The sequence below is a fragment of the Hibiscus syriacus genome, unplaced genomic scaffold (genome assembly GCF_006381635.1).
Source record: "Hibiscus syriacus cultivar Baekdansim isolate YM2019G1 unplaced genomic scaffold, ASM638163v2 tig00116975_pilon, whole genome shotgun sequence".
Taxonomy (NCBI): domain Eukaryota; kingdom Viridiplantae; phylum Streptophyta; class Magnoliopsida; order Malvales; family Malvaceae; genus Hibiscus; species Hibiscus syriacus.
This window is the reverse complement of record NW_024063499.1, coordinates 576566-598540: the sequence shown is the minus strand read 5'-3', so window position 1 is coordinate 598540 and position 21975 is coordinate 576566. Positions and strand designations below refer to the sequence as shown.

At 36.7% G+C, this 21975-nt stretch overlaps 1 pseudogene; it reads left to right on the top strand.

The window, feature by feature from the left end:
- Nucleotides 1-2363: 2363 nt before the first annotated feature.
- Nucleotides 2364-20592, top strand: LOC120192446 (annotated as a pseudogene).
- The last annotated feature ends 1383 nt before the right edge of the window (nucleotides 20593-21975 follow it).

Genomic DNA, 21975 nt, shown 5'->3' with positions numbered 1-21975 from the left:
CGCGCTAACGCATGCCACTGTTAGTATGAAGATTGTCAATGCCATTTTCTAACACCTAAACTTAAGAAATGGTAGATTTTTAGTGATGAATTCAATCGGAAGGTTTTTACAATTTTTTTTTTTACTTGTAAATATATTTCTAATAATAAATTATTATTTTGCCAGTATATATAAATAAACTCCAACTCAAATTAGCATACCCTTATTTAATGGGGGTAAAGGGGAGGTAAAATAGTAGGCTGCCCCCAACGCCAGGTTGAGAGTAAGAATGGCAACGGGTCGGGTTCGGGGTGGGTTTTGCTCGTCCCGTCCCTGAACCCGAAATAAATCCCCGACCCCGACCCGATCCCCGACGGGTTTTTTATCGGGGCGCCCCGTCGGGGATTTTTTTTGCCCTGTCCCCGAACCCGACCCGAAATATTATACCCAAACCCGAACCCGAAAATATTATATATATAATTAATATAAAAAATATAAAATATTATATATATAATTAATATAAAAATATAAATATTATATATATATAATCGGGGCGGGGCGGGGATACCTTTCCCCGAACCCGAACCTAACCCGAAAAAATCCCAAAAAAATCCCCGAACCCGAACCTGATATCATTAAACCCGACCCGACCCGAACTTGACCGGGTTTCCCCGTCGGGTTCGGGTCATACTGCCATCCCTAGTTGAGAGCAGCTTTCGTGGGAGACTTCCATATATGAAATGCCTTCCGTGGGACTCGATCCCACGACCTCAAGGTTAAAATCTTGTGCTCTACCAACTCAAACACATATATATATATATATATATATATATATATATATATATATATATATAAACTTTGTCAAATTAAAATCAAATAAATTAATATTATTTCAAATCAAATTCATCTAAATTTATATTAAGCTTTGGCAACTCCAACTCAGACTAAAAATTTTCTTACTATGATTGATCGTGATTACAACCTTATTTCACATATACAGATATGCATGGGGATTGTCGACTTGTCACGCACATGACTAAGTCAAAATGTTGTATAGTGCCACAAATCAGTCCTTTTTTTCTCCTTTCCTTCGTATTATAATAATTATTGTATTTATTTCCACTTTTTAAATCTATGGCCACAAATAAAATCCACTATAATGAAAGAAATTGATTAGCTTTAAGCGCGGTTAGCGTTTATAATTATCAATAAACTTTGATTTTTTTATACTTATACGTATCATTTTATTTATCTATTAATTTAGATTAATATTATAAAAGTTCATCATAAAACGTTTTTCTCATTTAGAATATTAATTTTATTTTCTTACAAATTCAAATATATTATCTTATTTTGTCAACTGATAATTACTTAAATTTGATTTTTCTTTGATATATTTATTATTTTTAAAGAATAATTCATAAATAATCATTTTTAAAATATATTAAAAAATTAATGAATGTCCAGGTTTTATCTTCCTTGAAAAAATTGTAATGATCATTACACGTTGATACATTATTAATTATCATCAAATATAAACGTCTGACTATTTTCTTAAATAATTTTTCGGGTAAAGTACACAGATGGTTCCTTAATTATAAAATATTATTTTTTTGAGTCCCCTAATTATTAAAAGTTATGAAATGGTCCATCAACTATATGACATTACTTTGTTGAGTCTCCCGGCTATTGAAAGTTACAAAATGGTCACTTAACTATTAATATATTCAAATTCATCATTTTCTATTTAAAAATTTGACGATAATCTGAACTAGATGTTAACTTGTTGAGTGTGATATGATAAAATTTGATTCCAAAATCTCTAACGACTATCATATCTCAGTCAAGTTAACGTCAAACTTAGATTGTTATCAATTTTTCAACGAAAAAAGATGAGTTTGAAATATATGAATAGTCATGTGATCATTTTGTAATTTTTAATAGTCGATGAACTCAACAAAACAACAACCTATAGTTGAAGGATCATTTTACAACTTTAATAGTTGAGGGACCGTACTTTACCCTAAGTATTTATACTTATAACATACTTTATTTTCAATATATAAATTTATACATATAATATTAAAACTTATTTAATAAAATATTATGATAAATAAAAAATACAAAAAAATTGTCTCCATCTCTATTTTTTTATTTTCATAATATTTCACTAAAATAATTTTTATATAGAAAACCATCCATTTGTAGTTTATTGGTCATAAAAATACAATAAAATAATAATATTTTGTTTACAGGCGAGATGAGATGCGGTTCATAAAAACATAGGACCGTTATTATTTGCAAAAATAAATAAGAAAAAGAATATGCTTAAAAAGAAGAGATCGATAGGTATGTTCTCAACCTGATGTTGGGCCTATTAACTTAGCTCCCTTACGCCCATTACATGGGAACAAGAGACAAACAAAACGAGGAGTACAAAAGAAGAAGAAACAGACTTCACGGGAAGAAGAGAAAAAGAGCGAAGCTGGAAACCGAAAGTTAATTGATAAGAAGGTAGAATTCTTTTTTTTGTTTAATTTATGAAGTTTATATAGTCGTAATTTATTTTAGTTATTCATTTTCCTTTCATTGGAAAATTAAATCAGCAATTCGTTGTTTCTTGTTCAGATTTTCCGTTGTGAAAGATCTTACTGAATTGAACTTGTAATCTGATTAAATCGATCTTCTTTTTTTTTCACACCGATCTCAATGAAAATTAACCGATTCATATAGTTGGTAGGGTTTATCAGTACCAGTTTATTGAATCTCGAATTCCGTGCTTTATTGGATCGAGCAGTGAAGAGAAGCTACCGGTACAAGTAGAGAAGAAGAAGAAGGTATCAGAATTTAGGGCCTTTGGATATTAGAATTTGAGGTGCTATATTCCAGGCAATCTTATTTTTCTTTTGAAAATGTATAGTTAATCTTATGCTTTTAATGTAATTATAAATTAATCGATCAAGCAGTTTAATTCTGTTTTTATCAGTAAAGGTAATTCCAATACATGTTTTCCCTCCAGTATCGGTTAATAGAATTTATTTCAGTTTAGATTCATAAGCTTTTAGAGTAGTGGTTTTTGTTGTAACCTACTATTATAATTTGTTGTGGTTACATATGGCCAGGGTACAGGGTGTAGTGAATTTTCTGTGGTTGTGGTTGTTTTAGTGGCAAATGAATGAATTATGATGACTGGGATCAGGTGGGATAGTTTTCAATGGGCACTCCAGACAACAAATTATCTGATCTGGTTGATATAGTTAAGTCGTGGTGGATCCCTAGGAAGAGTGAGCCACCAAATGCGTCGAGAGACTTTTGGATGCCCGACCAGAGTTGTAGGGTATGCTACGAGTGTGATTCCCAGTTTACAGTATTTAACCGTAGGCATCATTGTCGACTTTGTGGTCGAGTCTTTTGTGCCAAGTGTACCGCGATCTCAGTTCCTGCTCCATCTGATCGGCCAAGAGATGTTCGGGAAGATTGGGAAAGGATTAGGGTATGTAATTATTGCTTCAAGCAATGGGAACAGGGTATAGCAACTATTGAGAATGGGACTAAAGCACCTAGTCCTGGTCTTAGTCCATCACCATCTGCAACAAGCTTGGCCAGTACCAAGTCCAGCTGCACTGGTATTAGTAGTAGCAGCACCGTTGGTTCTACTCTGTCAACTGGACCTTACCACCGTGTGAATTATAATTCTGTTCTTAGCCCGTGTGGATTGGCCCAGATGAATGGAGCCACTGAAGAAAACAATGAGACATTTGGGTCAAGCACAAATCCAAGTTCCATCACAGTAGATTCTTCATCAAACCATATTGGCTTTTGTGGTAACAGGTACCTTTGTCCTTGCTGATGTATTTTTTGAGTGAGAGCAAAGTGTTCTTTTACCTTGTGTTACTTTGTCAATTTTTCTTCAAATTCAAATCACTCAGTCTGCCTTGACTGAATACATAATCTCAAGTTCTTGTGCGTTTTATTTAGTATTTTCAGATCTTGATCAAAACTTCATACTGCTTTTAACTGTTGTCTCCAGGACTGATGATGAAGATGATGAATATGCTGCATATCGTTCAGATTCAGAATCAAGGCAATATTCTCATTCTGAGGAGTATTATGGTGCAATCAATATTGATGAAGTCAATCGTGATTATGGATCAGCTAAAGTTCATTCTGATGGGGAGAACCTTGATGCAAAATCTCTTGATGATTCACCATTAACCGAGATTTCCAATAAACAAAGCGTGGATGGAATTAAGAAATTTGAAGAAGTAAATGGGCAAGAGAATGCCGAACAAGGTGAAGCTCCTGCTTATGAAGTGGATGGTACAGATTCCAAGCCTGTGGATTTTGAGAACAATATGCTACTGTGGCTCCCTCCTGAGCCTGAGGATGTAGAGGATGAAAGAGAAGCTGCTATATTTTATTATGATGATGATGAGGGTGCTACAGGGGAGTGGGGATATTTATGTACTTCAAATAGCTTTGACAGTGGGGAGTACCGGAGTAGGGATAAGTTCATTGAGGAGCACAGGCAGGCCATGAAAAATGTGCTGGAAGGGCATTTTAGAGCTTTGGTAGCTCAGCTTTTGCAGGTTGAAAAACTCTCTGTGGATAATGAGAATGGCGCAGAAAGTTGGCTGGATATAATAGTTTCTTTGTCATGGGAAGCTGCAACACTTCTGAAGCCAGACACAAGCAAGGGAGGTGGAATGGATCCTGGAGGATATGTGAAAGTTAAATGCATAGCTTCTGGGCATCGCAGTGAAAGGTATTATCACTAAACTCATTAAAAATTTGTTAATGTTTTATGTAAAGAATGCAATTTGTTTTTATTGAGGGTCATTAGAATAGTTCATAACTCTTAGTGCGTGACAGCTAATAGAACAAATTTTTTTTGATAGGAATTGAAGGCCTTGTTAAAAACCCCCTTCTTGATTAAAGAAGCTTGTAAACGAACTCCTTAATCAGAGGAAGGAAGAAAAGAGTGCCTTAAGATTTCATTAAACAAAAGAAAGTACATAAGATACAAACTTATAGTACCCCCACCAAAAACAAAGAACCAGAAAACAACCCTTCACAACAACACTAACTGCCTAATCACCTCAGCTACAACAACAACTCCAAGAGGATAACCAGAACTTGGCCCGAAACACAACACAACACAGAACACATAACAGCTGACACAAACCATAAAAGCCAAATTCGGACATTAAAGCCATGAGCTTCCACACGATAAGTGAAGAAACCAGAAACTTCGAAAAAACTCTGTCCGCCATTCTGCACCTAATACTGGACATGACATCGGTGACCAACCGAAACTCCAGCTCCAAAATCCAAAATCAACTTTGATTCCCCGAAAACAAATCACCACATATTGTATCTTTCAATACGTCCATCGCTAAAATGTTCCGAAATCAAGAACACTCGTGAGCTTTTAGATTCAAAATCCGAATCTTCCCCGATATGAAGGGATTCTTTCGCATCCTTGTTATGTCTCTGCCGCCTTGCATGAAAATCAGAATCATAAAGGATTCTACCTTCAAGTTCAGACAATCCTTCCACACGCTGCACCTTACTATGATTAATCTTCCTACGGCATTCTCTAGACTTCCAGTGCTGAGCGGGATGTTTTCCAAGAGCTGAATGGAGAGAGTTTAAATTATTATTATTCCCATCCTTTGCTGTCCAGTTCTGTCTGTCCACTCCCTTGGAATTAATGAATGCAGAATTATTTGTCAGGCCCACAATATTCTCATCCTCCACTACCTTTGTCTCTACCCTACCATCCAACATGGGGAATTCAATAAAATAATCCTTCATTCCCTCAAAACCATGTGTAGTGACACTACTTTTCCTCTTGTCATTTTCTGCCTCTTTCTCCGCGTGAACCAGCACATTCTCGTGTTCCACTACTCCCTCAATTTTCGATTGAGCCATCCCCTGACCAGCAACAATAATCGACAGTCCCGAGAATAATTCCTCCTCAACCTCACTCGACAAGGTGTTGCCTCTAGTTCTGTTCCCCAAACAACATAATAGATTGTCTTCTTCCTCAGAACACCGCTTGGAATTATTGACCTCCAAAGAGTCCATGCTTCTACCTACTTCCTCAGCGCATTCCTTCACCTTGGAAATCTTTTTTTTTTATAGAAGTTAGGCCTCATTAAAACCCCCTTCATATCCTTCATGTTATATCAGTAACATGAAGGACATCGGAAGGAGGACAAGAGCACCTCTGGATTTTATTACCCTGAAACATAACGTACAACCAATTCGTAGTCATAGACAGCTTGACATAAAACTTAAAAACATAGAATGACCTGCAGCAGTAAGACCAGGACCTAAAAAACTGGACAAACACAAGAACACAGAAACCTCAACAGAATACTACTTGATCAACCAATACCAGCCTTTGTTAACTCATACGCTTCCCAATTGGCGACTCTCAATATATGTCTTGAAATGATGCCATGTCCTTCCACCTTAGACGCTAAACCTCTAACCACCTCGGAAATCTTCACTGGCAAATCACCATCGAGTTCCCTCTCCGTGGATAACAGATAGGCAACTACCTTTTCCATCATGGACGAATCTACCTAGACAGATTCTGGTTTGAAACAAGGTTCAAACTCAGAAACATAAACTGTATAGATTTGATCCCCGACTTTCAAATCTAAGAAATCTTCCACTCGAGCTTGGCAGTTCGTGGTTATTTGCAACAATGCTCTATCAAACGAGTCGGGGTTGAAGGTCCCTTCCTCAATGGAGATAAGTTCTCCCCATTTGCCAGCAATGTTTCTGAAGATGGAATGGCTCCATACAAACGAAGGGATTCCTTTACACGAAAGCCATGCCCGACGGCTGCTGCACTGAAACTTTTCCGACCACACATCCACTTTGTCGAAGCAGTTTCTCAACGCCCCAATCTGATTATTAAGAGCAAAATCCCTACTCTCTTCATCTTCAAAAATGATTAAAATTGCTAAACCACTTAACCTCATAATTTTGGGACCAAACACGCCTTCCTTATGCAAAAGAGTAGCCAACTCTTTCATTTTTAAAAATTTTCTGCACCAACCTACCAAGCTATTTTTGAGAGGTAAGAGCTTATCCTCGTCAACAACACCGACTAAGGGAGCCTCTGAATGAGTAACAACCTCCACTTTGCTCTTGACCTCGGCTAGTTTTGGACCAGAAAACTTCTTTCTCCAGAATTCTTCACGAGGTTGAAATCTCGCCATGAAAACTCTAATTTTAAAACCTTGAAACCAAGATCTATCAGCACAGTTGATAGCCTTCCTCGCGTCCTCCACTCTGGTGAAGCGAAAAAAGGCAAACCTACTTCCTCCCATGCTTCTTTTAATAGGGATGAAAGAATCAACCACATCGCCATATTTATCGAAAAATAACCTAAGACCATGATGATGAAGATACTCTGGGATATTGAAAATGATCACTGTAAAGCAATTTTTCCCAACAGATCTTCTCACCTTACTCGACATCGACGAGATATAAAAAAGGGAAAAAGAAAGAAAATATTTGAAAACACCTGATTTTTAGAGAGAATGAGGAGCTTCTCTCACTAACGCCTTACAATAGGATGTTTTTGTGGGAGAAATATCAAAGTGAGGAGGAAGCAACCCTTGGTGCAGCTAACAGAACAATCATACAAATGACTTTGTTTTAGTAATCAATTATACTATAGATTTCAACACAGTTGTGCAAAGGTAACACCAACATCATTTATTTATTTTTTAAAGTTTTGCATGAAGAATTCAACTTCACTTGTTTTTATTGAGCAGCTTTAGAATAGTTCATAATTCTTATCACGTGGCAGCTAACAGATTAATCATAAAAATAAATTTTGTTGCTAGTAATCAATTCTATTGTTGATTTCAAGACAGTTAATCGTATATCATGGCATGAGCATCCAATCATCAGGTCTTGACAAATATTTTGTTGTTATATTGTCCAATATACCAATTATGGTTCATTCTTTTCTCATTCTGTTGATGGGTACTATCGAACTGGTTGCAATTCTTTGAATTTGTTGTGCATGAGCACATGCCTAAAGTTCTTTCTACAAATACATCACTTCCTGATCAGTTACTATTTGTGAATTTCCTTCATATTTGTAGCTGAACATCAAAGAGAATGCTTTTGCGGTGGTTTTTAGTGTTCATTTGGGGGCAAAATAGAGATTAATCTGGAGAGATTGTTGACTTCTTTTGTGTGGTAGTTATACTATATACTGGGCTTAATGGAAAAGAAAGTGCAATTAATAATCAATGTAAATGTGTTACAAAAGAAGGCTTTATACTTCATGTATGTCTTCTTTCCATCTACTGTCTAATTATGCTGACGGAAAAATGATTCTTTTTAATGCCTTTTCTTTTCTAGTGCTGTGGTTAAGGGAGTTGTTTGTAAGAAAAATGTGGCTCATCGACGAATGACATCAAAAATAGATAAACCTCGTTTTCTAGTCCTTGGAGGAGCTTTGGAATATCAGCGCATTTCTAACCACTTGTCAAGTTTTGATACATTGTTGCAGCAGGTTTGAATTTTTAATTTTTCCATCTATTTTTATTGTTTATTAACTCTGGTTCCTAATAGGGTTAAACCATGAAACATTATTTTGGTTCCCACCTTGTGGTATATGAGGCTGTTAGGGCTAAGTTTTGTTTTTACGAGCTTATCATCCTCTTTCAGGAAATGGACCATCTTAAGATGGCAGTTGCTAAAATTGACGCACATCATCCTAAAGTTCTTTTGGTGGAGAAATCCGTGTCCCGGTATGCTCAAGAGTACCTTCTTGCCAAAGACATATCACTTGTTCTTAATATTAAGAGGTCACTCTTAGAGCGTATAGTCCGCTGCACTGGTGCTCAAATAGTTCCCTCCATTGACCATCTAACATCACCAAAGCTGGGTTGTTGTGATGTGTTCCACGTGGAGAAATTTCTTGAGCAGCATGGGAGCGCTGGGCAAGGAGGGAAGAAATTGACAAAGACTCTAATGTTTTTTGAGGGTTGCCCTAAGCCTCTGGGTTACACCGTAAGTCCTTCAGTACACACACGCACATCCATTCCCTAGTTATCAAAATTTTTGCATGAAAAGAATCATTATTATTTATTTGTTTTATTTTGGTTTTATTTTACTTCATTTATATTTTTCGTGGTAATGTAAGATGCATGATATGGACTAAAGACATCGCATGATCGGCAACATAAACACCTGAAAAGAAACTAGAGAAACAGTAAAAACAGAAAGAAATCATCTGGCATTTCTCCATAAATCTCTCACCTTAACATACTTTTCAATATTCAAATATTCTAAATTACATCAACTAGAGCATCATGTTGTAGCAACAGCCCACTGATATGCTCTTTGTCATGCATGATTTCTAGATTAAATTTGAAATATAATGTAGCAGATGTCGAAACCATTTTTAGGTGGGACGAAAATTCGAACCACCTAAAAATGGTTTCGACAGCAGAAATTATGCTGCAATCAGGTTGATTACTAATTGTTAGGATGGTAAGATGGGTAGATTTACGACTGCATAAATCTCTGTCGGGTCATGTCATGCCACTAATATACCCACAAAACAGACTTGATAACCATTGTAACATGTTTTTCCTAGATAAAAATGGCGACACTAAGATGGTCCTACGCTTACTTTGTTTCAGATTTTACTCAAGGGAGCCAGTGGAGATGAGTTGAAAAAGTTGAAACACGTGGTCCAATATGGTGTTTTTGCAGCTTATCACTTGGCTCTTGAGACATCATTTCTAGCTGATGAAGGTGCTACACTTCCGGAGCTCCCTTTAAAATCTCCTATAAATGTTGCCTTACCTAATAAACCATCAAGTATTGACAGGTCTATTTCCATCATACCTGGTTTTACTATCTCATCATCTGGGAAACCCATTGTTTCTCAACCTATAGATGAATTAGAGAAATCCAACAAAGCTATCTCTGTTAGACCATCATCTGCCGACATTGAAATCCCGTGCAAATATTCTGGGGTCAGTTCATCTTGTTTGTCTAAAGGTACACACACTCAAATTACATCCGAGGAATCTCCCTCAGACTCTGTTGGGATTATTGATTCACCGTCTGATTCTAGGGAGGATATATCTTATAACAATCTTCCCTCCCTAAATCATGCATTTAGCAAGGTAGGTGGAGTGTATCTTAAAGAATCTATTCAAACACCAGCTAGCATGGAGAACCTGTAATGGGTGACCAGTTTGTTTCTCTTTGTCAAACACTATCAGAAGCACCTGAGCAAGGTGGTGGCAATAATCTTGCTGATGGCAATATGTTGTCTGCAAATAATGTAGGTGGCCCGGAATTGGCCTCGTCAAAACCAGAGGCTATTAATGGTAATAAAGAGGTGGCATCCTCAAAGGAAGAGTTTCCTCCATCACCTTCAGACCACCAGAGCATTTTGGTATCCTTATCAACACGTTGTGTGTGGAAGGGAACTGTGTGTGAGCGTTCTCATCTCTTTCGAATCAAATACTATGGTAGCTTTGATAAACCTTTGGGGCGGTTTTTACGAGATAATTTGTTTGATCAGGTAATTGTTATTTCATGTAGAAATCCTATCCTCCTCTTTGGTTCCTATTAGTACAACTTATGATTCTTCTTATCAGAACTCCCATTGTCATTCGTGTGAGATGCCATCCGAGGCACATGTTCATTGTTATACCATTGGCAAGGTAGCCTGACGATATCTGTTAAGAAACTACAAGATCCTCCTTTACCAGGAGAACGGGAAGGCAAGATTTGGATGTGGCATAGATGCTTGCGATGCCCTCAGGTCAAGGGATTCCCCCCAGCCACTCGAAGAGTTATAATGTCTGATGCTGCTTGGGGTTTATCCTTTGGGAAATTCTTGGAGCTGAGTTTTTCGAACCATGCAGCTGCTAGCAGAGTTGCAAGCTGTGGTCATTCCCTTCATAGGGATTGCCTTCGATTCTATGGGTAAGTTATTACTTAATTAAGATGATGTATAACGAATATTAGAGAATAATGATTACTGGTTTTAATGATCACTTGTGAAGATGGCACTTGTGGAAGATTGGTCTTTTTTATTCCATTTATCTGATTTATGTTTAATCTACGAGCAATCCATTTGCTTTCTCTGTGAACTATTCACTGAATGTTAGTCATATGTGTCGTTTTGGTAATATTTGGTAACATAATGATTCTCATATAGGATTAACTAGACTCACTTTGTTACTATCTAGATTAACCCTGTATTTATAAACTTTGTTAATATCTATACTTAGTGATGTATGTTGTTTTTACTGAAATGAAAACTAATTGGACTTATTTCCAATAAAAAAATATTCCATTTGACTTTAGAATTGAGCAATTCTGCTCAATTAGGGAATTTTGGGACATTGATGGTTTAAGTTGGCTTTTGAAATTCATTATTCTTAATCGGAGGATTGATCCAGGTAGCCTGGTTACATCATATGCCTTCATTAGTTCTTGAGTCTTGTTGCTATTCTTACACAGTATAGTTTTTTGGCCTAAAAGAGTTTAAGGAAAATGATATCATTATGTAATTGAGAATAAGGGCATATATCTATTTATACATATGCACGATGCCAAGCGGTTTTTGCTCCCAAGATAAAGTAACTAATTGCCTTGAAGCCCTAGGATTGACCCTCCAATCCATTGATTCCCTTCTGAATGATGTGGTTTATTTTCCATGGGGGGATGGGAAGGGTAGGGAAATTAAAGGTAGACTATAGATTGTAAAATTCAGAACACTAGATTTCCTGTGGTATCATCTTATTATACTGTTTTATTATTTGCAGTTTCGGGAGAATGGTTGCTTGTTTTCGATATGCTTCCATTGATGTTCATTCTGTTTATCTTCCACCTTCCAAACTGGAATTTAATTGTGATAATCAGGAGTGGATGCAAAGTGAAGCAATTGAGGTTTGATTATCATAAATCCTTGTTCCTGTTCATAAAGCTATTCTTGAATCACAAAACACATACAAGATGGTTTATATGGTTTTGCAGGTGAGTAACAGGGCAGAATTCCTATTTAGTGAAGTGTACAATGCAATTCAAAAGATTTCAGAGAAATTATTAGGTTCAGAGTTCAAAGATAGTAGCATAAAGTTTACTGAAAGAAAAATCTGTATCGAAGAACTGGAAGCTATCCTGCAAAAGGATAGACAAGAGTTTCAGGTAGTTGGTTTGAAATTCACCATCTTCACCCTGCCCTGTCACTTGTGTTGCTGTCTGAATGTTAATTTGTTTCTCTTTTTCATAAAACTAGCCTAATCTTTTGTTGGAATTCCTAAAATTAAGAATAAATTACTTACCTTGTTCCTAGGAGTTCCCTTGTACAGTAGGATCTAATCTTAGTCTTTAATTCTTAGGGAGTTAATGATTTTAGGGATTGTTTCCTTATTTATACTTAGACTACTCTATAAAGGCTGTAAACTATTTAGTAAAAAATAGCAACCTTCTTTCTAAGTTTATTCATGGCATCAGAGCTATAGAAATCATTCGATCCTGCTCCTTTCGTCTTTATCTTCTTGTCCCTCTCGTTAATCTTTCCTACCTCTCCGGTTGAAGCCATTTTCCATGGGTGACAATGAAACTCTATCCGAAACTGAGACCTCACAAATGACTCAGACTAAGGAACCTCTCAAGGTGACCTTAATTCCTCCCTCATAATCATCATCTAGATGGAAAAAAATTTCTGCAATGGTCCCAATCGGTATTTATGGTAATTCATTTCCATGACAAAATAGGTTACATCAATGGAGAAATTTCTTAACCAGCCCCCACAGATGCGACTTACGCGATTTGGAAACTCAACAACTCGATTGTAATGGCTTGGCTAATTAACTCAATGGAGGGACATATAAGTCGCACCTATCTCTTCTTCAAAACTGCAAAAGACATGTGGGATGCAATCAAAGAAAACTACTTTGATCTGGGAAACGCCTCCCAAGCATTTGAGATCAAGCTGAAGTTAAAAAATATTCGACAAGGAGCACTTGAAGTAACTCACTGCTACAACAATCTGAAAATTTTATGCCAGGAGCTGGATATGTACTACGAGGCAGACTGGGGCGAAGGCGTGGGAACACACCCAGTTTAAAACTCATCTTAACAAAGAACGCCTTTATGAGTTCTTAGCAGGATTGAATCGTGAGTTAGATGAGGTCCGTGGACGAGTTCTGGGCAGAACCACTCTACCAACAATCGGGGAAGCATTTGCAGAAGTTAAAAGAGAAGAAAAACGACGACTTGTCATGATGGGAGACCTAAAAAAACTTAAACCTGTGACAACAATTGGTTACCGTCCTCCTGAAAATTCTACCCTTATCTCTAGAAGTTCTCATCCACAAAAATTATATGCTAGAAATGATTCTAGATCAAACAGACCATGGTGCAACCACTGCAATCGTGCTGATCATACAAAGGAAAAGTGCTTCAAACTCCATGGCTATCCTGGAAAAACCAAAAGGAGAATAAGACTGCAATGCTGTCCACTAATGCCTCCACTGCTGCAGATGATGCTCTTGATGTTCACCTAACCAAAACCAACTTGAGACACTCCATAAGTTTCTTGGTACTTCTACGGCTAGTGGTTTTCTAGCCACCCAAGGTATCGCCCTCAACATTGTCTTTGAACCTAATAAACCCTCCTAGATACTCGATTCGGGTGCTTCCGATCATATGACAAGTAACCTCACTTTGTTTCACACTTATACACCTTGTCATGACCAATCCTGAATCTGCATAGCTAATGGATCCTACTCACGGGTGGTTGGAATCGGAAAAGTAAATTAGCAGAAAATTTCTCCCTTGATAAAGTCCTACATGTCCCAAAATTGTCCTGTAATTTACTTTCAATCATAAACTTACCAAGGATGAAAATGTTCTTGCTGAATTTTTTGCAATTGGTTGTGTGGTATAGGAATAGAAATCGGGGAGGATGATTGGCACTGCTAAAGTTGATGATGGACTCTATGTTTGGAATAAAGACAGTACACAAGAAGGATTGGCTCTATCTACTTCAAAAGAGGACACAATTATGTTATGGAACTACAGACTAGGACATCCAAACTTCTTGTATTTGAAGAAACATCTTCCATTGTTCTTTTGCAATAAAAGTGTGAGCTCCTTGAAATGTGAAATTTGCCAATTATCCAAATACACCTGTGTACCATACCCATTAAAGCCTTATGTCCAGTCTCAACCTTTCTCGTTAATACACAGTGATCTACGGGGAGTCAGCCGTGTAAAGAATGTTACAGGGGCTAGATGGTTTATAACTTTCATTGATGACCACACTAGGGTTTGTTGGGTATACCTTCTCAAAGAGAAATCTGAAACACCCAAAATCTTCTAAAACTTTCACTCAATTGTTCGAACCCAATTTAATTCTACCATACATACTCTTCGAACTGACAATGGTAGAGAATATTTCAACTCTGTCATAAGCCCTTACCTTTCTGACTAAGGCATCATACATCAAAGTTCTTGCCTCGACACACCTCAACAAAACGGGATATCCATAAGAAAAAATCGACATCTCCTTGTTGTGGCTCGAGCCCTAATGTTCACCATGGGTGTCCCAAAATACTTGTGGGGAGAGGCTGGCCTCATTGCTTGCTACCTCATAAACTGTCTACCATCAAAGGTATTAAATTTTCAAACACCTTTACATACACTTCAAAAGGTCTTTCCCTTATTTCGTGTTCCTAACCTACCAAAAAAAATATTCCATTGCAAAGCTTTTGTTCACAATGATCAACCCAATCAATCTAAACTTGATCCTCGAGACCACACATGTGACTTTATTGGCTATTCCCCCACACAAAAGGGCTATAAGTGTTACTCACCAACCTTACACCAAATGTTTGTTTATCGGGATGTCACCTTTTTTGAGAATGAACCATACTTTGTATCATCTTATCTTTAGGGGGAGACTCTCAATGAAGATAAGACCCTTAATACCCTTCTCATTATACCTCATGAGCCTACCTCTACTATCACAAACAAACCTAACAACCCAACATCCATTGTAATTCCATATTTAGGGATTGTTTTTCCTGTGAAGCAGTAAGAAATTAGCATAATCAATCACACCACCGAAGAACAACAGGAACCTGATCCAGGAAGGCAGCAAGAACAGGCCCCAGAACTTCGAGTATACTCTAGACGACTTTATTCTCCTGAAACCGAAACAGCAGTGTTAATTTCATCCCCAACCGAGGACTGTTTGAAAAAGAAGTCTCACCTCAATCACCATCCATTTATCTTCCAATTGCAGTTCGAAAGGGAACAAGGATCTACACTCAACAGCTTATTTCTCGGTTTTTGTCCTATGGAAACTTATCTAAGTCTTATAAAGCCTTTGTGTCTAATGTTGATACTGTAGAAGTTTCAAAAAACATAGAAGAAACTCTTACATCAACTGAGTGGAGGCAAGTTGTGATGGAAGAAATAAAGTCTCTCAAAGACAATGAAACGTGGGAAGTCTTGAATTTACCAAGTGGTAAGAAGATCGTAGGATGCAAGTGATCTTCACTACAAAATTTAAACCGGATGGCAGTATCGACCGATACAAGGCTCGGCTTGTGGCTAAGGGCTTTACTCAAACCTATGGCTTTGACTACGATTAGACGTTTGCACCAGTTGCCAAGCTAAACACCATTCGAGTTCTCTTATCCCTTGTTGTCGACTTGGATTGGTCCTTGACCTAATTGGACGTAAAAAAGCTTTCCTCAATGGAGAATTAAATGAGGAAGTGTACATGGACTTCCCACCTGATTTGAAGAGAGCAAGGGCCAAGTGTGTAAGTTAAAGAAATCCTTATATGGACTAAAGCAATCACCAAGTGTGTGGTTCAACTGATTTGCCAAAGCTATGACTAGTAGAAGTTATATTCAAGGACAAACTTACCACACCATGTTTTACGAACACTCAAAAAGTGGAATATGTTGCATTCTCATTGTCTATGTGGACGATATAATATTAATAAGGGATAATTCAAGCAATATTAAAAGGCTAAAAGAGTTTCTTAGTGCTGAATTCGAACTTAAGGACTTGGGGAATCTGAGATATTTTCTTGGAATAGAGGTAGCAAGGTCTAAAGCAGGTATTTCCATCTCCCAAAGAAAGTATGCTCTCGATCTGCTTTCTGAAGTTGGTTTGTTGTGCTGCAAACCAGCCAAAACTCTATGGAATTCAATCTTAAATTGGGAACTGATCTGGATGGAGAAGATATCGACAAGGGGAGATATCAACGACTGGTAGGGAGACTTATCTACCTATCTCACACTCGTCCAAACATAGCTTTCAGTGTGAGTGTTATTAGCCAATACATGCACGCTCCAAGGGAGAAACATCTGGAAGCTGCGTACAGGATATTAAGGTATCTCAAATGGACTCCGGGTAAAGGCTTGCACTTTAAGAAAACTGCCAACCAAAGTGTAGAAGTATACATTGATGCAGACTGGGCACGTGCTGTTAACGACAGACGTTCTACAAGTGGTTACTGTAGCTACATTTGGGGTAATCTCGTAACATGCAGAAGTAAAAAACAGTCCGTTGTAGCACGCAGCAGTGCAGAGGAAGAGTATCAAACACTATCCCATGGTATATGCGAAGGAATCTGGATACAACGACTTTCAAATGGTATGGTTCATTCAGTGAGGTGGATTCCAAGGGCAAGCAATGGGGAGGCTGATAGCTTAGCTAAGAAAGGGATAGGTTGACGGTAAGGCTCTATTACTGGATTTTCTGATCCAGCGAGGAGGTCTAGTTGAAAGTAGTTGTTAAGTTTTATGTGATGTAATTTGGTGTAGTGTTTAAATCTTATCTAAACTTTTATTATAATAAAATTTTTAAGGCGCTCTTTTCCTCCTTCGCTGATTAAGGAGCTTACCCCTAAGCTCCTTTAACCAAGAAGGGGGTTTTTAACGAGGCCTTCCATTCCTATAAAAAAAAAGTGTCCTATACCAGACCTATAAAAATGCATTGTGACAACCAGGCACTGTCAGCATAGCACATAATCCTGTTCACCACTATCGCACCAAACATGTGGAAATTGAACGCCACTTCATCAAAGAAAAAATTAACTCGGGAGAGGTTTGTGTTACCTACCTACCTACCTATGAGACAAGAAGTTGCAGACTTGTTGACCAAAAGCTTGAGCAGAAGCATGTTTGAAGAAATTATTGGCAAGCTGGGTTTGATAAATATCTACACTCCAGCTTGAGGAGAGTATTGGAATTCCTAAAATTAAGGATAAATTACTTACTTATTCCTAGGAGTTCCCTTGTATAGTAGGGTCGAATCTTAGTCTCTGATTCTTAGGGAGTTACTGATTTTTAGGGATTGTTTCCTTATTTATACTTAGACTACTATATAAAGTCTGTAAACTATTTAGTAAAAAATAACAACCTTCTTTCTAAGTTTGTTCATCTTTTACTGTCTGGTTTCTTATCCGTTTAGAAATCTTGGCAGGAAGTGATCCGCAAGGAGGTGAACGTTGGCCAACCTGTGATTGACATTCTTGAGATTAATAAGTTGCGGAGGCAAGTACTCTTTCTTTCGTATGTTTGGGACCGACGGTTGATACATGTATATAGTTCAATCAACAATAATGTCCAGGAAATTATGAGCAGTTCAATCCCAAATCTTGGACTGAAGCCTGTAAGTTCTTTGGAGAAGCGTGTTGAGATGAATGTCACTCCCGAGCCAAGTATACAAGCCTTTAGAAGTTGTGACTCTGCTGTAGTTGAGACCAAGCCTGCTATAGACATAAATCATGGAGGCAATACTGATGAAATTAGCAAACCAGGCGGAGATCACAACGAAAAGGGTATGGACCAAGACTACCATAAAATTAAGGAGGGTGAACTTTCTCTTACTTCTAGTGCAACCAGTTCTTTAGAATCTGGAAAAGTTGTACAGAAGGTCCTGTTGGAAGGGGAATTTCCAATCATGGAAAATTTATCGGATACCCTTGAGATCGCATGGACTGGCGAAAATCACTCAGCTAGTGTAGTTCCTAAGGAGAATGGTTACTCTGTTCCTGGTTCAGTCTTGACAGATGTGTCAGCTGCAGTAGATTCAGATCTGGGATTTTGTGCTAGTGATCCTAATGAATTAGAAGTGGCTCATTCTTCTCAGTCTGCTTTGCCTACAGCGGGGCTTGAAACTATGGAGAAGTCTATGATTCGGGCAAACATGCAATTTCCAAATGTCTACTACTCATTTAACAAGAAATCTTTATTCAGTGCTCAAAAAATCAATATTGGTGAGTATAATCCAGTCTATGTCTTATCGTTTAGGGAGTTGGAGAGGCAAAGTGGTGCCAGGCTGCTGCTTCCTATTGGTGTTAATGACACAGTAGTGCCTGTTTATGACGATGAGCCAACTAGCATTATATCATATGCACTTGTGTCATCAGATTACCACTCACAGATGTCTGAGTTGGAGAGACCAAAAATGCTTCAGAGTCTGCAGTTTCATCGTCACTTTTTGATTTGATGAATGCACTCTCACTTAATTCTTCAAATGGATCACTTGGATCTGGTGATGATACTATCTTTTCTTTGTCTGGGTCATTTAGCTCCCTGGTTTCCGACCCCATCTCATACACACAGGATTTCCATGCCAAAGTTTCTTTTACAGATGATGGCCCGCTTGGGAAGGTGAAGTATTCTGTAACTTGTTATTTTCAAAGCGGTTTGAGAGCTTGAGGAGGACTTGTTGCCCTTCTGAGCTGGATTTTGTACGTTCTCTCAGTCGTTGTAAGAAGTGGGGTGCTCAAGGTGGCAAGAGCAATGTTTTCTTTGCAAAAACTTTAGATGATCGGTTTATAATCAAACAAGTTACAAAGACAGAGCTAGAGTCATTCATCAAGTTTGGACCAGCTTATTTCAAGTATTTATCCGGTTCAATCAATACTAGGAGCCCAACTTGCCTGGCAAAGATTTTGGGATATATCAGGTATTATTAAAAAATATCACCTATAGTTGGAATTCATGGGTGGAGTTTTGGCTAATAAGTCGGGAGAAAAAAAATTTAGTAGCCCAAAACGCTCATTATCTATTGCTTTTCCTGTCTTGTCAATTATGCTTTCCTCTTCATTTCTGAAACATTCCTGTTAAATCATATAGCAATACTTCCTTTTTTATTCTGCGAGAAGCACATTTTAAATGTGATGTCTTAGAGATTTTGTTTGTTCGTGTGCATCTCTTTGGTGTGTAACACTTGATGTTCTGATGTCAGAAGCCTGAGAATTTAGCTGCCAAAGTACATATCACTGAGAAGCTTTTCAATTTTCCTGTGATTTATATGTTGTTTTAACTGAATCCAAGTTCCAAATCTAAATTGGGATTTTCTTATTTTGTTCTAAATTTACCGTGGTTTTTGTTTAACATTTCTTCTGGCATCATTGTCTTGAAGGTTTCAGCGAAGCACCTTAAAGGAGGGAAGGAGTCAAAAATGGACATTTTAGTGATGGAAAATCTTCTCTTCAGGCGTAATATTACAAGGCTTTACGACCTTAAAGGATCCTCTCGATCAAGGTATAACCCTGATACAACTGGTACCAACAAAGTCCTTCTGGATCAAAATTTGATTGAAGCAATGCCGAAATCTCCGATATTTGTTGGAAGCAAGGCAAAACGGTTGTTGGAGAGAGCTGTCTGGAATGACACTTCCTTTCTTGCTGTAAGTTACTTCTCATTTTGATCCCACGGTGCTTACTACACTTACTATAGGGTAAACTTTGGTAATTATCGTACTGACCTGAGAGGAACAATTGTGGATAATATAGGACAGGGTTCTTCTCACCATCATTATATTTTAACCATTCAAGTAATAGTGACGTTCGCTCTGATATTTCTCCTATGGCATGCATGTGAGCTAATTGAATTGATGCGATGGTCACAGTAATGTTTTCCGATCAATTGGTCAGAGTTGAATGCTAGTATTTTTTCTAATAATATATGCTTTTTTTGGCACAGTTGATTGATGTAATGGATTACTCATTACTGGTTGGTGTGGATGAGGAAAAACATGAGCTTGTTCTCGGAATAATTGATTTCATGAGACAATACACATGGGACAAGCACCTTGAAACTTGGGTGAAGACCTCGGGCATACTTGGCGGGACTAGTAACGCACCTCCGACCGTGATCTCGCCCCAACAGTACAAGAAACGGTTCCGAAAAGCAATGACTGCTTATTTTCTAATGGTGCCAGATCAGTGGTCGTCTCCTTCGACAATTGTTCCTAGTGGATCACAGACTGATCTTTGTGAAGTAAATACACAAGGTGGTAACTCTGTGCGTTGATTGATAATGTAAATCCGTTCTCTGATACCTGGACTCATGATGAACGTCGGACATGGGTATATTCATTTTCGAGTTCATTGCATATATTTGGAGTACCATACATCTTCACGTTCGAGTATACGTCTAAAACTGTTGTCAAGCTTAAATATTTTACTAAAAAATGAAGATTTCAGGTAACAGAGCTTCTGCCTTATCGCGTTGACATGTAAGCTCGGTTCCCATTCTCTCTCTATTTCTTCTTTTTCCTAAATTTTTTTTTTGCCTGTTTATCCCCTTCCGATTGTAATTTTTAGTGGCTGCGACATTTGTACATCATCAATATATGCATCTGTTAATTGTTCGTTATAAGGAGTAAACATGAAAAAGACTTTTCATCATTCATTTGTGTATATGAAATTCATCACATTGATTTGTAAATGTATTTATTCTATATATCTCCTTTGTACCCTACTGGTTAGTGTAGTTTAATATAAATTGAGATGGTTATAGGGCAGAACAATATGGTCTTTTTTGTTACACGTTTATTATTCTCTTTTCAAAACATATCTGTTTTGGGTTGACATTTTGTTCATTCATTTTTCTTAATAATTTTAACATTAAACTTGGTGTCGATAAAAAATCTTGACTCTAATCCGATTTGTTTTAAATATTATTTTTATATTATGTTATTTTTTAACAAGTTTAAATAAATATATATTTATAGAATTTTATGAAATTTAAGAATTTGTAACTAAAATATAAAGAAATAGTTAAAGGTTGTAAAATCTGATGAAATCTTAGAAATTTAATTAAAATTATAAAATTGATTATAAAAATATTAACTAAAATATATTAAAAAAATTGTTAAAACGTGCCTGATTCTCAGTTTTTATTTTCAAAACAAGGATTTCATCCAATCACTTGGGTACATGTTGAATTCTAATGTATTAACAAACACATAATTTGGATCCTTGAACAAAATGCGAGTTTTTTTTTCTGGCTCAGGGAGGTAAATGAATGCAGCATTAAGTTCGTTGGTACTATTAAAGATTTTTTCATTGATAAGCCGAATTCAATGGTAAAAAATAGTGTGTGTTTTCTAGAGATTTTTAAGTTTGAATAATTGTGTGTGTAATATGTGCAATCATTCTGTACATATATTATTTTATAATCATCTAAAACTATTTAAAAACTTGCTTATAAGCTCAACTATCAGGGAATTTATTAAAATTGATATTTTTATAAAAAAATAATTAAAATGGATATATTATATTTGATATCATTTAACTTTAGATATTGAGAAAAAATCTAACACTTATCTATCAGATTAATTTATAATCTTATCATAATTTTAACTAAAATAATATACATGTTAAGATATAATTGAGATTAATTTATTTAATAATGCAATTTTATAAATATTACTTACAATATCAAAGAAAATATTAACAAATAAAGTAGATTTGTGGGATGAAACAATGTAAAGAATTTGTGAAATAATCTAAATATTTTTAATTTAATATTCAAAAAATTATTTTCGTTCAACATTCAATAAAAATATGTCAAATGTTATGTTTTTATTAGTAGTTTTATTTTATTTTATTTTAAATAACTTAAATAATAATACAACAATCCGTTTAGAATAGGATACGGC